The sequence below is a fragment of the Mirounga leonina genome, unplaced genomic scaffold (genome assembly GCF_011800145.1).
Source record: "Mirounga leonina isolate KUSES-001 unplaced genomic scaffold, KU_Mleo_1.0 Mir_53, whole genome shotgun sequence".
Lineage (NCBI taxonomy): Eukaryota > Metazoa > Chordata > Mammalia > Carnivora > Phocidae > Mirounga > Mirounga leonina.
In genome coordinates this window covers 3,778,883-3,792,747 of record NW_023270807.1, presented here as the reverse complement: position 1 = coordinate 3,792,747, position 13,865 = coordinate 3,778,883, and the positions used below count along the sequence as shown (strand labels likewise).

The following is a 13,865-nucleotide window of genomic DNA, read 5'->3' as shown; positions in this document are numbered from 1 at the left end:
TCTTTCTTTCTTTCTTTCTTTCTTTCTTTCTTTCTTTCTTTCTTTCTGACAGAGTGAGAGCATGAGCGAAGGGGTGGGGTAAGAGGGAGAAGGAGAAGCAAGCTCCCTGCTGAGCAGAGAGCCAGATATGGGACTCGATTCCAGGACCTTGGGACCATGAGCTGAGCTGAAGGCAGACGCTTAACCGACTGAGCCACCCAGGCACCCCCAGATGCAGTTTTAAGATCATAGATGAAAGCTGCAGAGCCAGATCTGAGGGGCTTTGCAAAAGCCAATTGCACACATTTCTTCCTAGCCCAGTGGCTTGGGATCAGCCACCGCGGGACTATTTACACCACATGAGCCAGCAAACACTACAAATCAGGGCTTTTTCCCCCTCAAAGAACAGTTAGCAGTACAGCATACCTCTGCCAAGAAGACATTCTTCTGCCCAAACCGTTCCCAAGATCTAGCATGCGCTCGGGTGACAAGCATTTACTGAGGACCAGCTGAAGGCTGGCACAGTGGTGAGCCCTCCTGCCACAAGGCACTGGTTCCATCAGGTGAATTAGGAAGAGGTGTGCCTTCTTCCAGGCAGTCCATCCCACCATCTTGATTCATAGATGTGGAAAAGGAGGCCCAAGAGAGGAAGTGACTTCCAGTCACACTGCTCTGAGTCAGACAGACCTCTGCCTCTCCCAGGCCTGCTGCTTGCAAGCTGTGTGACCTTGGGCAAGTCACTTAACGTTCCCGTGTCTCAGCTTCCTTACTGGAACGTGGGACTGGTATCTACCCCAGAAGGTTGCTGTGAGGATTGGACCCGATCATTCAAGTTGAAACACCACCGCCCATTCCTAGCATGGCCCACCTCCCTTTCTGGCTTTGCTTTCTCTCAGCACGTGTCATGTTCTCAGGATAGTGTTTTATTTAGCTGGTAAAATTTCCACCGTTTCTTACTGAAATGTCAGCTTCACGTGAGTTGAAAGTATATTCTTTCGTTTACTGCTCTAATTACCAAATGCCTAGAACAGTGCCCTGCGTGCAGGTGGCGTTCTGCAAACCCTGGTTGACTATATAACACACATGAAGCGTCCACGGCTATGCCCAGCCCACAGTGGCTGCTGGATAAAGGTGGCGTTGACAATAGTGGTGACCACATGGCAGGGGGTGGAGGGGGCGTGAAATTCCATTGGAGCCTCAGCAAAACTGAGTACTGTACAGATACTATTTCCTCCCACTGGACCTGTGAGGAAACCGAGGGAGGCTCTGAGATGCAGAGGCCTGCCCAAGCCGTGCCCCAAGACCACTTCCTGGAGAGGTACCTCCTTGGTGGCGGAAGCCCCTGTGTGGAATGCCAGACAGAGCATGAGTGGGACAAAGGCTTCTGGAGCAGGGCGGAGTGGGCCAGCTTTGCTTGTCGGTGTAAGACTTGGAAACTCGGGACGCCTGGGTGGCTCAGTCGGTGAAGCGTCTGCCTTCAGCTCAGGTCATGGTCCCAGGGTCCTGGGATCGAGCCCCGCATGGGGCTCCCCGCTGAGTGGGGAGCCTGCATCTCCCCCTCCCTCTGGCCCTCCCCCTGCTTGTGCTCTCCCTCTCTCTGTCAAATAAATAAATAAAATCTTTAAAAAAAAGAAAAAGACTTAGAAACTCAAGTTGCACATGTACTTCCGTTGAAGATAACATACAAGAGGCAGCAAGATAAGATTCTCAGTGCAGAAGCTTCTAGAACTGAAGCCCTGGGAGAAGAGTTTATAATGATATGGGGGCCACGTCACTAAGTCTGCCAGGCTCCCACAAGTAAAGGAAATTAGAAGTACATTCCCTGTGGCCATATCCCAGGATATGGGATGTTTTTGACATGGCTTTCAGGGAGTTCCTCGTCGGGCTGCACTTCCACAGCCCATTTCCAACAGTCCCCTGGCGTTTCATAAGAAAGGAGCACCTTCTGGGGCGCCTGGGTGGCTCATTCGGTTGAGGTTTTGGCTCAGGTCATGATCTCAGGGTCGTGAGATCGTCAGGCTCTGCGCTCAGTGGGGAGTCCGCGTGCTATGATCTCTCTCTGCCCCCCTGCTCCTCCCCTGCTCGCTCTCTCTCTCTCTCTCTCTCTAAAAGGAAGGAAGGAAGGAAGGAAGGAAGGAACGGAGGGAGGGAGGAAGGAAGGGAAGGAGGAAGGAAGGAAGAAGAGAGAATCCTCTGGACACCTCACCAGCTCCCGCCCTGCCACAGCCTCAGCGATCAGTCCTTCCCTCCCTGGAGGCCACTCAGGAGGCCTAGGGTGGAAAGGCAGCCCGTTCCCTACCCCGAGCACTGCCTCAAAGTATAACCACCAAGCGTCGGGGATGGCGAACTCCCCCTTCATGGCCTCATAGCACACCCTAAAAGTAGTCTGCACCCCTTTCACGGCCAAGCATGACTACCCAGAGATAGTGGGGACATCCTCAGTCACTCCTCACGTGCGGGTACACGGGTGCTCACACACGCACACACACACACGCACACTCCCTCCTCAGCCGGCTCCCACCACCGACCACACGCTCACGGGTCTGACAGGACCTTCCTCACAGATCGTTCGCGTGTACGGAGGTCCCTGCCCACTCAGAGTCACTCACAACAACACCCCTCGGGGTCAGCCGGCGGGGGCACCCCCCCTCCTCTGCCACATTCCCCTCGCTGGATCATGGCGACCTCGCGCCCTTAACAGTCAGAAGCCCCTCGTGACCAGGAACACACATTCGCACCCTCAGCACTCCCACGTCTCCCCACATTCCTCGCCCAAGAAATCATACAAAGTTGGAAGCCAGACTTGAGAGCAAATGGATCCTCCTCCCAGGCAACTGTAGGAATCAGCTCCCCACTGGGGGATTGGGTTAGGGGAGCAGACACCACAGGCTTTGGGTCAGGGAAGGAGTGGAGAGCCACATAAGAAAAATGGGGTAGGGGGCAGCTGTGCTAGGTTTCCCCCAATTCCTTCATTCTCTCACCAAAGGGACAAGGAACTGGGTCTGCTCTTCACTCCACTTAGTTCAATAACTGCAAGTAATAGCGATGGTCACTGAACCCAAATTGTCCAAGTTGGTGGGTCTGAGAGACCACCCAGTGCCTTGCTCCAGTCTAGTTACCCTCTCTTCCCCTCACCAACTCGATAGAAAAACCAAGGCTCTGAGAAGCCAGGTGACTTGCCCAAGGTCACACGGCCATTTAAGGTAGGCAATCTATCCCAGTCCCCTGCCCAAGTGCCCTCTTGAGACCATGCAGGGAGCTCCAAACTCTCGAAAAAAGAGGGCTCAGACCTTTGTACCCTGGTCATAAGAGCCAGGTGGAGACCCAGACTGCTCCTTCTCCCATCCTCACCCCCTCCAAAGAAAAGAAGCATTGCAACTCCAGGTGGCTCCCACCTCTCAAAGGCTCCCCGTCGTGCTCACAGTCCTGGCCTCCTGGACCTGGTGATGAGGTAACCGCTGCCCCCAGGAGCCCACGAGCTCTGGAACTGTTAACAGTCTTGTCTCTTGCTTAATCGCTCTTTCCGTTCCCCAGCAAGCCAATCTCCTGTGTTATCTATGCGACTTCCTGTAGAAGTGAGCACTGGGTGTCCTTTCATAATCTTGCCTGGTACTCCCCAGACCCCTCACCCTAGACTCTTAGAATTGGAGACTGCTAGAAATGGAAGGGAGGTCCTTGTAAGCAGAGGCTCTGAAGGGCAAGATGGGCTGGTCAAGGTCACTCAGCTCTCGGGGGCAAAACCAGAACTTGGACCCGAGGCTCTGGTTGCCAGCATGACGCTGTGTCTTACCCCAGCCAGAGCGTTGATAGGCCCGGTTCTGGCTAAAGCTGGGTATATGGACTGTCCTGGGTAACTGCACACCGTGCCTTCCCTCACGTCCTTGACCTCAGACGGTGAGGAAAACCAGGGCAGGCCTACATCCAAATCATCTTTTAGAGAATAGTCTAACTTAATACCAAAATATACTGTACAGGTACAACCACCAAAAGAGTGTGGTACCCATGCATGAATATACAAGGATGAATCAATGGAACAGAATTGACAGGAATAGACTCAAGTACATATGGGAATTTAATGTATGTTAAAAGTGGCATTTCAGGGACGACTGGGTGGCTCAGTCAGTTAAGCGTCAGACTCTTGGTTTCTGCTTAGGTCATGATCTCACGGGTCATGGAATTGGGTCTCGTTGGGCTCCACGTTTGGTGGGGAGTCTGCTTGAGATTCTTTCCCTCTGCCCCTCCCCCCACTCGTTCTATTTCTCTCTCTCAAATAAATAAATAAAATCTTAAAAAAAAAAAAAGGCCAGGTACAGGGGCACCTGGCTGGCTCAGTCAGCAGACTGTGGGACTCTTGATCTCAAGGTTGTAAGTTCGAGCCCCATATTGGGTGTGGAGATTACTTTAAAAAAAAAAAAAGCAAGGTGCTAGAACAGTGAGTCTAGTATGCTTTGCATGAAGAAAAAAAAGTGTATGGATGAAATTTATGCTCTATAAATACATGTGCTTTCATATATGGCTGTAAATGCACCAAATATCTCTGACGAATATACAAGAAACTGGTAGCAGTTGGGCTGGAGAGAAGTGGGATAGAGAAGGAGGGAAGTTTAGGTTCCACTGTTTATTTTGTACCATCTTTACACATGATCCACTCAAAAATAAATGTAAAAATAATTTGTACATATTCAGAGAGAGAATGATGTAGGAAGTGTGGTAAAATGTTCACATGTAGGGACTATTGGTGAAGGGTATATGGGAATTATTTTACTATTTTTGCAGCTTTTCTGTGTGTCTGAAATTATTTCAAAACAAAAAGTTTTAAAATTTAATAAATTTAGGGGTGCCTGGGTGGCTCAGTCGTTAAGCGGCTGCCTTCGGCTCAGGTCATGATCCCGGGGCCCTGGGATCGAGTCCCGTATCGGGCTCTCTGCTCAGCAGGAAGCCTGCTTCTCCCTGTCCCACTCCCCCTACTTGTGTTCCCTCTCTCGCTGTGTCTCTCTGTGTCAAATAAATAAAAAAACCTTTAAAAAATTTAATAAATTTAATTTCTAAATTAATATATATTCTCCCAACGAACCATCCTTTTTACCCCATTTTCACGGCTGAGGAAATTAATACTCAGAGAGTTTCTATAGCTTTATTGAATTAAATAAAGCATTGATTTTTTATTCAAAAATATTTATTGAGCACCTAATATGTGCCAGGCACTGTGCTAGGCACTGAGGATATAAAACTGAGGGAAAAAAAAAATGATACGTCATATAATGTCTGGTAGCAATAAGTGCTATGAAGAAAAGTAAAGCAAAGTGAATGAATAAAAGGGTGGGAAGCATACTTTAGATGGGGTGGCTGGAGGAGGCCTCTCTGAGGAGGTGATATTGGAAGAGAGCTTATGAGGAAGAAAATCTAGAAGAAGAGTGTTCAGGGAGAAGGAACAATGAGTGCAAAGGCCCTGAGGCAGGAACATGCTTTGTGTTCCTGAGGAACAGTGAGGAGACCTGTGTAGCTGGAGCAGGTAATGGAGGGAAGAGGGAAAAGTAGAGAAGATGAGGTCAGAAGTAACAGACAGGAGGACCTGTAGGCCACGTGAAGATCTGGGTTCTTAGAGTGAGGTGGAAGCCATTTGGAGGGTGACATGATCCTTCATTGTGGATAATAGACTGTACTAGGCAAGGGCAGAAGCAGGGAGACCAGTGAGGAGGCTGTTAGGATAATTCGGACAAGAAGAGATGCTTTGGACCAGGAGGGCAGTGGCGGAGGTGATGGCGAGAGGACTCGGGATATATTTTGAAAGTAGGACCAGCAGTCTGCTGCTGGGTGGGGCAGCTACAACAAATCCAAGACCTTTTTCTCAGCAGTGAGGGCTTTTTTGCCATTTCCCTGGGAAACAGAGTGAGGTTGGATTTTTAAAACCCAGCCCCCAGGATCTCAAACACGCTGAGTTCATTTGCCCCCCATCCCCACGACCCACCTCCCAACCATGGACATAAAAGGGGCGCGGAGAAAGCAGGAGTTGTCCCTGCCTCGGGTGAAGCCCGAGTGGTCAGAGCTCAGCCTGGCCGCCCTCCGCAGCAGCCCCAGGGAGAACCCGTCCGGGAGCCAGCTGACTGGAGGCCATAGCCAAGTGCCGAGGAAAACGTTCGCTCCAGGCCTTTTTGGAAACAGTGGAGCTAATTTTAAAATACGGTGTCGCGGGGCGCCTGGGTGGCTCAGTTGGTTAAGCGACTGCCTTCGGCTCAGGTCATGATCCTGGAGTCCCGGGATCGAGTCCCGCATCGGGCTCCCTGCTCGGCGGGGAGTCTGCTTCTCCCTCTGCCCTCTTCCCTCTCATGCTCTCTGTCTCTCATTCTTTCTCTCTCAAATAAATAAATAAAATCTTTAAATAAAATAAAAAATAAAATAAAAAATAAAATACGGTGTCGATGGACTTAAAAACACTGAGCTCAGAAACTACCCTTTGCAAAAACTGAGTGAATGAACGAGGATCCAAGACAGCGAGACTGCTTTATGAATGGGAACGTTTCACACTCGCGGTTTTTCAATTCCCAAAAGATGCTTGAATTCACTTCCCAGCCCAGTAAACCCTGGAGCAAAATACTCTCCGTCCTGAGGTGCCGTGTCAAGAGCTGGGACTCCCCTGCCTCCAGCCGCTGGTTCCAAACTAGCTCTAGAAGGAACGTAGGCAGCGGGCACTTCTGCGCAGGGAACCAGGGCCGGGAGCGCGGTGCGAATTTGCATTTATATAGCACGCTTTCCGTAGGCTTGAGAAAACCTGGGTTGCGTCAGAGGCGGAGGAGGGGCACAGCAGAGGCAGGTGCCCAAAAACCTCCGCAGAGCTGTCACCATGGTAGTGGCCCTGGGCGAGATACTTCCCCTTTCTGGCTCATGGAGCAGGCAACTTGACCTGGGTCATCTGCGTGAATATCCTGGCTTCCCACCGCTTCCTAGAGGTGTGGCCTCAGGCGAGCGACTTAAGGGCTTATTGCCTCAGTTTCTCGCCTGTGAAACACAGGCAACAGCAGCGCCCACCTCGTAGGCTTGTTGTCAGGATTAAATGCTGTAAACCGCATAAAGCATTTGGAAACCAAGTTAGGCAGATGATGTTATTTTTGTGGCTGTTAAAAGAAGGAGATGGAGTTAGAGAATCTCCAACTTGCCCAGCCTGCCAATTGGCAGATGGCCCCGTTCATATGCCAGACTGATTGGCAAGCGCTGAGGGGCAGTGACCTGGGACCTGAGAGAGGGGACGGCCTGGGGTGGGGTGGAGGATGGGAGCCAGGGTGGGGTTTGAGAGATGAATGCTGGGGTCAGGCAGGAAATTCAAGCCACAGGGAATAATTCATTCATGCGACAAATACTTATTGACCACCTGCTCTGCGTCGGGCACTTTTTAGGTGCTGGGATACAGCAGCAAACTAAACGGGCGAAGTCCTCCCCTCGTGGAGCTCACACTTCCGTGGGCTGATGGGAGAGGGGAAAGTCGCAGTGACTTTCGCCAACTGGCTCATCTAGGCACGGAGCTGGCGGAAGGGAAGTTCTAGAAGCTGCTGCTGATGCACCACCTGTGTCCCCCACCAGACCACATCTGTGTTCACCTGAAGCTTTGGTTCCCGGCAATGATACAGCTGCTCATTCCTTCCAGTTTTCTCCGGCATCACGGGGACCCGCTCCACCCAAACTTGCCCCTGGAGGAAGCCCTCAGGCAGTGCTGGGTGGCGTCCGCAGTTAAGTACCCCACAGACAAGGACCCCAGAGGGACAATTCTCCAGCACGTTCCACATGGTTCCTCTGACCTCCCTGGTGGGTCTGGTCCCAGGAGTACACACAGCAGAACTGGCCCACCAGCACCTTTATGGCTTTTTCCTTCCCTTTCTCACATTCTTTTCTCTCCTCCCTGTGCTTCCAGAGACGACCTCCCAAATAAACCACACAAGTCCTCGTCTCAGGTTCCTTTGGAGGGGAGAAAAAAATCGAAGACGGGTGGTACCAGAAATGACAGACAACAAGATGGGCTTCTGAAGACGGGTCCCTCGCCAGTGCAGTGACAAGGGGGACCTGACTGCTGGCGGGGAGCAGGGGGGTGACACCCGCGACAGGCTGTGGCCGCACAAGGACCAGCACTCAGCTGTGAGAGGCGGATTGGAGTGGGGGACAGGTGGGATTCAAGGGCAACGCTGACTTATGCAGTAGGTCTAACGCTGGAAAGATAGGGGGCGGTGGTCACGATGAGGAGCATGCACTTGGCTGGCTTTGGTTAACTGCCCTAGCGGTCTTGAAGAAAGAGAATGACCGGCTCAACCTAGAGCACGTTGTGGGAGACGGGAGAACCCCATCAGAACATTTTATTTATTTTTTAATATTTTATTTATTTATTTGAGAGGGAGAGTGAGCGAGAGACAGAGTGAGAGAGCACGAGCGGGGGGTGGGGCAGAGGGAGAGGGAGAAGCAGGCTCCCCGCTGAGCAAGAAGCCCGATGCAGGACTCGATCCCAGGATCCCGGGATCATGACCCGAGCCGAAGGCAGACACTCAACCGACTGAGCCACCCAGGTGCCCCCCAGAGGAGCATTCTAAATGGCCCTCATTTCTGTGGCCCACCAGCAGGCTGTGTGGATAATCAGCCCCAGGATTTCATCACAAAGGTGGTGGAGCTACAGGGAGGCTCGATGCATGGACCCAGCCAGCAGGAAAAGTGGGGAAGGGGGGTGCCCTGAGGCCTGGAATAGAGCTATGTGGATGGATGCCCTCAGGAACCTGTACTCCACGCCCCCAAGCCCTCCAGGCCTGCAGAAGCACCCCCTCCCTTGCTAGAGGAGGATGCTTTCGCACTAGCTGCAGCCCACACGGAGGACTCCCCTGGGGTGAATGACGCACAAGGTGAGGCTTATCTTCCCCAAGATCCCTTCCACCTTCCCTCATGGCTTCTAGACCAGAGGCAGCAAATGTTCTCTTCAAGGACTTGATGGTAAATATTTTAGGTCTGTGGGCCACGTGGTCTCTGTTGCAACTACTCAGTTCAGCTTTTGCACACCTTAAAATAACAGGGCAAAACCGGCCACGGACAATAAGTTAGCAAATGGGCATGTCTGCTTTCCCATAAAGCTTTATACAAAACAGGCCCCTGGTTCACAGGGTTGTGGTTTGCTCCCCTTTCTCTAGATGAATAATGAGAGTCAGGTCTCAGCAGGAAAGTACAGGCTCTATTACTGGAGGAAATTACTTACCAAAAAAAGTGACAATCTGGCTAGTAAGTATTGGTAGGGCCAGGGAAACACACATGAGAGGTCTCAAGGCAATGGGCCAGGGCTGGGAGAGATGAGGAATACGGGCTGGATAAAGAGAGCTTGTATGGAGGCCTCTCTGTCTTAACTCAGGATTGAACATCCCGGCAAGGCTCCCCTGGAGCTGGTCCTAACACACAGGGGAGTTGGCTGGTGCTTAAAGCTTAGACACGGTGACGGCCTGCTGTCAGGGAGGGTGTGATGCTGAAACGCCCCGGAAGAGAGTAGGGAGGGGTTAGAAGGTGGGCAAGATAGAATGGACTTACTGCACAAGGACCCACCAGCTGAGTGTCGTCCCCAGGAGGGCCCAGAAGACCCTCCCTTCTCTCTCTCTTTTTTTAAAGATTTTATTTATTTACTTGACAGAGAGATACACAGGGAGAGAGGGAACACAAGCAGGGGGAGTGGGAGAGGGAGAAGCAGGCTTCCCGCAGAGCAGGGAGCCGGATGCGGGGCTTGATCCCAGGACCCTGGGATCCTGACCTGAGCCGAAGGCAGATGCTTAAGGACTGAGCCACCCGGGCGCCCCAAAACCCTCCCTTCTCAAAGCAATAAAGGACGCATCTCAGTGCTGGCTGAGATGCTGTCATGGAATGCCGTGACCACTCTCAGCGGACACAGTAAGATTCGGGAAGGGCAGAGGCCACATAGAGCCACTTCATCATCAGAGGCAAGGTAGACACAAGGCCTGATGGGTAACCAGAGCCCTGTGGCCGGGGCGTTCCCAGGGGTAAGAGAGAGGAGCACTTAATGGGACATTGCTTGACTGAACCACAACAGATCAGGATGGGGCGGGGGTGAGCAGAAGCTGATACCAGTTGCCACGATAGAAAATCACAGTCTCTCACCCAGCTGCCAGGTATGAGCTCGTTCTCAGACCCAGACTGACTGACTGAAGAAAAAGACCCATAAGGTCACTGTAAATATACTAAATAAATATTTCCTCAATTCTTCCTTCAAAGTGCCCTCTGGCTATTTACCAGAATAGCTGTACAGAGTGGAAAAGCTCTTTGGAGGTCTATTAGATACAGAGTCTGAGCTTAGACCAGTACTGGGCGACCCAAAATACCATCATAGCCTCCTTTTAGAGGAGGGAAACATGTGAGGCTGGGTGATAACAGAGTCCCAGCCAGGTGTATCTCAGAGTCCAGTGGGCCTGTGGACCGACTCTGTGGTTATCTCCCAGCCCCTGAGTACAAATTGGGGTGGATATATTTAGCAGTTGGCAGAGCCCTCACTGACTGGTTCTTCTATCTGCAGAATAAGAGCCATTATGGAAAGAAGGATGGAGCAGAAGTCTCTAAAATTATCCTACTAGTCAAGACGGTAAATCAGAAGCAATCCCACATAGCAGGTAGAAGTGCGGAGATTAGCGTTACTCTCAAAGACCTAGAGTATGCAAGGTGGTCCCCATCAGATCCCCATTCAGTCCATCCCATACTGCAAATGAAACATGGCAATTGATGGTTATCCACGTAGTAGCCCTAATAAAGTAGCAGATATTATATCAGATATGGTATCTTTGCTACAATAGTCTATGCAGCCTCTGAGTGGAAGAAGCTAATAATATGGCCAATGCATTCTTTCCAAGCCATTTCAGGAAAGGGGATAAAAAAAAATGCGTCATGTTCACATTTCCTACAAAAATTCAGAGACCTGTCATGTTAGGTTTTAAGTGGTCAAATGAACTGGGACATGCTGGGACATTCCCTCTAGAGGAAAGGACAAGTCATTGTACTGTGGACATGCTCCCCCTAAAAAGAGGCATAGCACTGATGAGTCTGTTTGGACTTTGGAGGCTGTATATTACTGCTTCGGCCGATTGACTGGATGACATGGGGAGGTGCCATGTTTGAGTGGAGTCCAGAACAAAAGAGGGCTCTGTGACAGGTCCGTGCAATGGGACAAGCACTCGGGACCTACCAACCAGTGTACCCCCTGGTACGAGAAATATCCATGGGAGACAAGTAGACAGTGGGAAGTCTCTGAAAAGCCCCAGTGGGAGAGCCCTAACTCAGACCACTAGGGTTCTGGAACAAAGCCGTGCCCCATATGGCAGAACATTATCCAACATTTGAAAAGTAGCTCTTGGCCAAATTAACAGAATCAGAAGCAAATAAATGATTATTGTTTTAAGCCACTAAGTCTTGGAGTGGCTAATTATGAATAGATAATCAGAACATGCATGTAAAGTACTTTGTTCTTTTTTTTAAATTTTTTTCAAATTTTTATTTAAATTCTAGTTAGTTAACATATAGTGTGATATTGGTTTCAGGAGTAGAATTTAGTGATTCATCACTTAGATATAACACCCAGTTCTCATCACAAGTGCCCTCTTTAATGCCCATCACCCATTTAGCCCACCCCCCCCACCTCCCCTCCAGCAACCCAAAGTTTATTCTTTTTTTTTTTTTTTAGATTTAGTTATTTATTTGAGAGAGAGAGAGAGCACCCATGAGTGGAGGGAGGGACATAGGGAGAGGAAGGAGAGGGAGAGATTCTCCGGCAGACTCCCTACTGAGCACAGAGCCTGACGCTGGGCTCGATTTCACAACCCTGAGATCATGACCTGAACTGACATCAAGAGTGGGATGCTTAACTGAGTGAGCCACCCAGGCGCCCCTCAGTTTGTTCTCTCAATTAGAGTCTCTTATGGTTTTCCTCCTTCTCTGTTTTCATCTTATTTTATCATGTTTTGTGGAATGTGAGTGGAATCATATGGTATTTGTCTTTCTCTGACTTATTTCATGTAGCATAATACCCTCTAGTTCTATCCACATTGTTGCAAATGGCAAGATTTCATTCTTTTTGATGGCTGAGTAATATTCCATTGCATATAGATATACATACCACATCTTCTTTATCTAATCATCTGTTGATGGACATTTGGGCTCCTTCCATAATTTAGCTATTGTTGATAATGTTGCTATAAACATTGGGATTCATGTGCCCCCTTGAATCACTATTTTTGTATGTTTTGGATAAATACTTAGTAATGTAATTGCTGGTTATAGGGTAGCTCTATTTTCAACTTTTTGAGGACCCTCCATACTGTTTTCCAGAGCGGCTGCACCAGCTGCATTCCCACCAACAGTGTAGGAGGGTTCCCTCATCTCCGCATCCTTGCCAACATCTGTTGTTTCTTGTGTTAATTTTAGCCATTCTGACGGGTGTGAGGTGGCATCTCATCCTGGTTTTGATTTATATTTCCCTGAAGATGAGTGACATTGAGCATCTTTTCATGTGTCTGTTGGCCATCTGTATGTCTTCTTTGAAAAAAATGTTCATTCATGTCTTCTGCCCCTTTCTTGATTGGATTATTTGCTCTTTGGGTGTTGAGTTTGACAAGTTCTTTTTTTTTTTTTAAAAGATTTTTTATTTATTTATTTGACAGAGAGAGACACAGTGAGAGAGGGAACACAAGCAGGGAGAGTGGGAGAGGGAGAAGCAGGCCTCCTGCGGAACAGGGAGCCCGATGCGGGGCTCGATCCCAGGACCCTGGGATCATGACCTGAGCCGAAGGCAGACGCTTAACGACTGAGCCACCCAAGTGCCCCAGACAAGTTCTTTATAGATCTTGGGTACCAGCTCTTTTCAGATATGTCATTTGCAAATATCTTCTTCCATTCTATAGGCTGCCTTTCAGTTTTGTTGATTGTTTCCTTTGCTGTGCAGAAGCTTTTTATCTTGATGAAGTCCCGATAGTTCATTTTTGCTTTTGTGTCCCTTGCCTCCAGAGACATGTCTAGTAAGAAGTTGCTAAGGCCGAAGTCACAGAGGTCGCTACCTGTGTTCTCCTCTAGGATTTTGATGGATTCCTATCTCACATCTGGCCTTTCATCCATTTTGAATTTATTTTTGTGTATGGTGTGAGGAAGTGGCCCAGTCTCATTCTTCTGCATGTGGCTGTCCAGTTTTCCCAACACCATTTGTTGAAGAGACTGTGTTTTTTCCATTGGATATTCTGTCCTGCTTTGTCAAAGATTAGAGTTGTGGGTCACTTTGTTCTTTTTAATGTTGTGTAGTACTCCACTACAGAGCCACCACAATTTACGTATCTGTTCTTTTTTTAAGATTTTATTTATTTATTTGATGGAGAGAAAGCACAAGCGGGGGAGCGGCAGGCAGAGGGAGACGGAGAAGCAGGCTTCTCACTGAGCGCAGAGCCCAATGTGGGGCTCTATCCCAGGACCCAGAGGTCATGACCTGAGCTGAAGACAGATGCTCAACCAACTGAGCCACCCAGGCGTCCCTACGTATCTATTCTCGTTATAGACGTTTGGGTTGTTTCCAGTTTGGGTCTGTCAAGAATAACGCTGCTATCATGTCCACAATAGCCAAACTGTGGAAAGAGCCAAGATGTCCATCGACAGATGAATGGATAAAGAAGAGGTGGTATATATATACAATGGAATATTATGCAGCCATCAAAAGGAATGAGATCTTGCCATTTGCAACGACGTGGATGGAACTGGAGGGTATTATGTTGAGTGAAATGAGTCAAACAGAGAAAGACATGTATCATATGATCTCACTGATATGAGGAATTCTTAATCGCAGGGAACAAACAGGGTTGCTGGAGTGGGGAGTGGGGTGGGAGGGATGGGGT

The 13,865-nt window shown here is 49.5% G+C and overlaps 1 protein-coding gene across 2 annotated transcripts in view; it reads right to left on the bottom strand.

Annotated features, from left to right (window-relative positions):
- RAB44 (RAB44, member RAS oncogene family) overlaps window positions 1-3,746 on the bottom strand; it is a 34,695-nt gene extending 30,949 nt beyond the window's left edge. For both annotated transcript variants that reach the window (XM_034991161.1, XM_034991162.1), the window contains exon 1: window positions 3,375-3,746. The gene's annotated coding sequence lies outside the window, so the exon portion shown is untranslated. The remainder of the gene's footprint in view (window positions 1-3,374) is intronic.
- Between the last annotated feature and the right edge of the window lie 10,119 nt (window positions 3,747-13,865).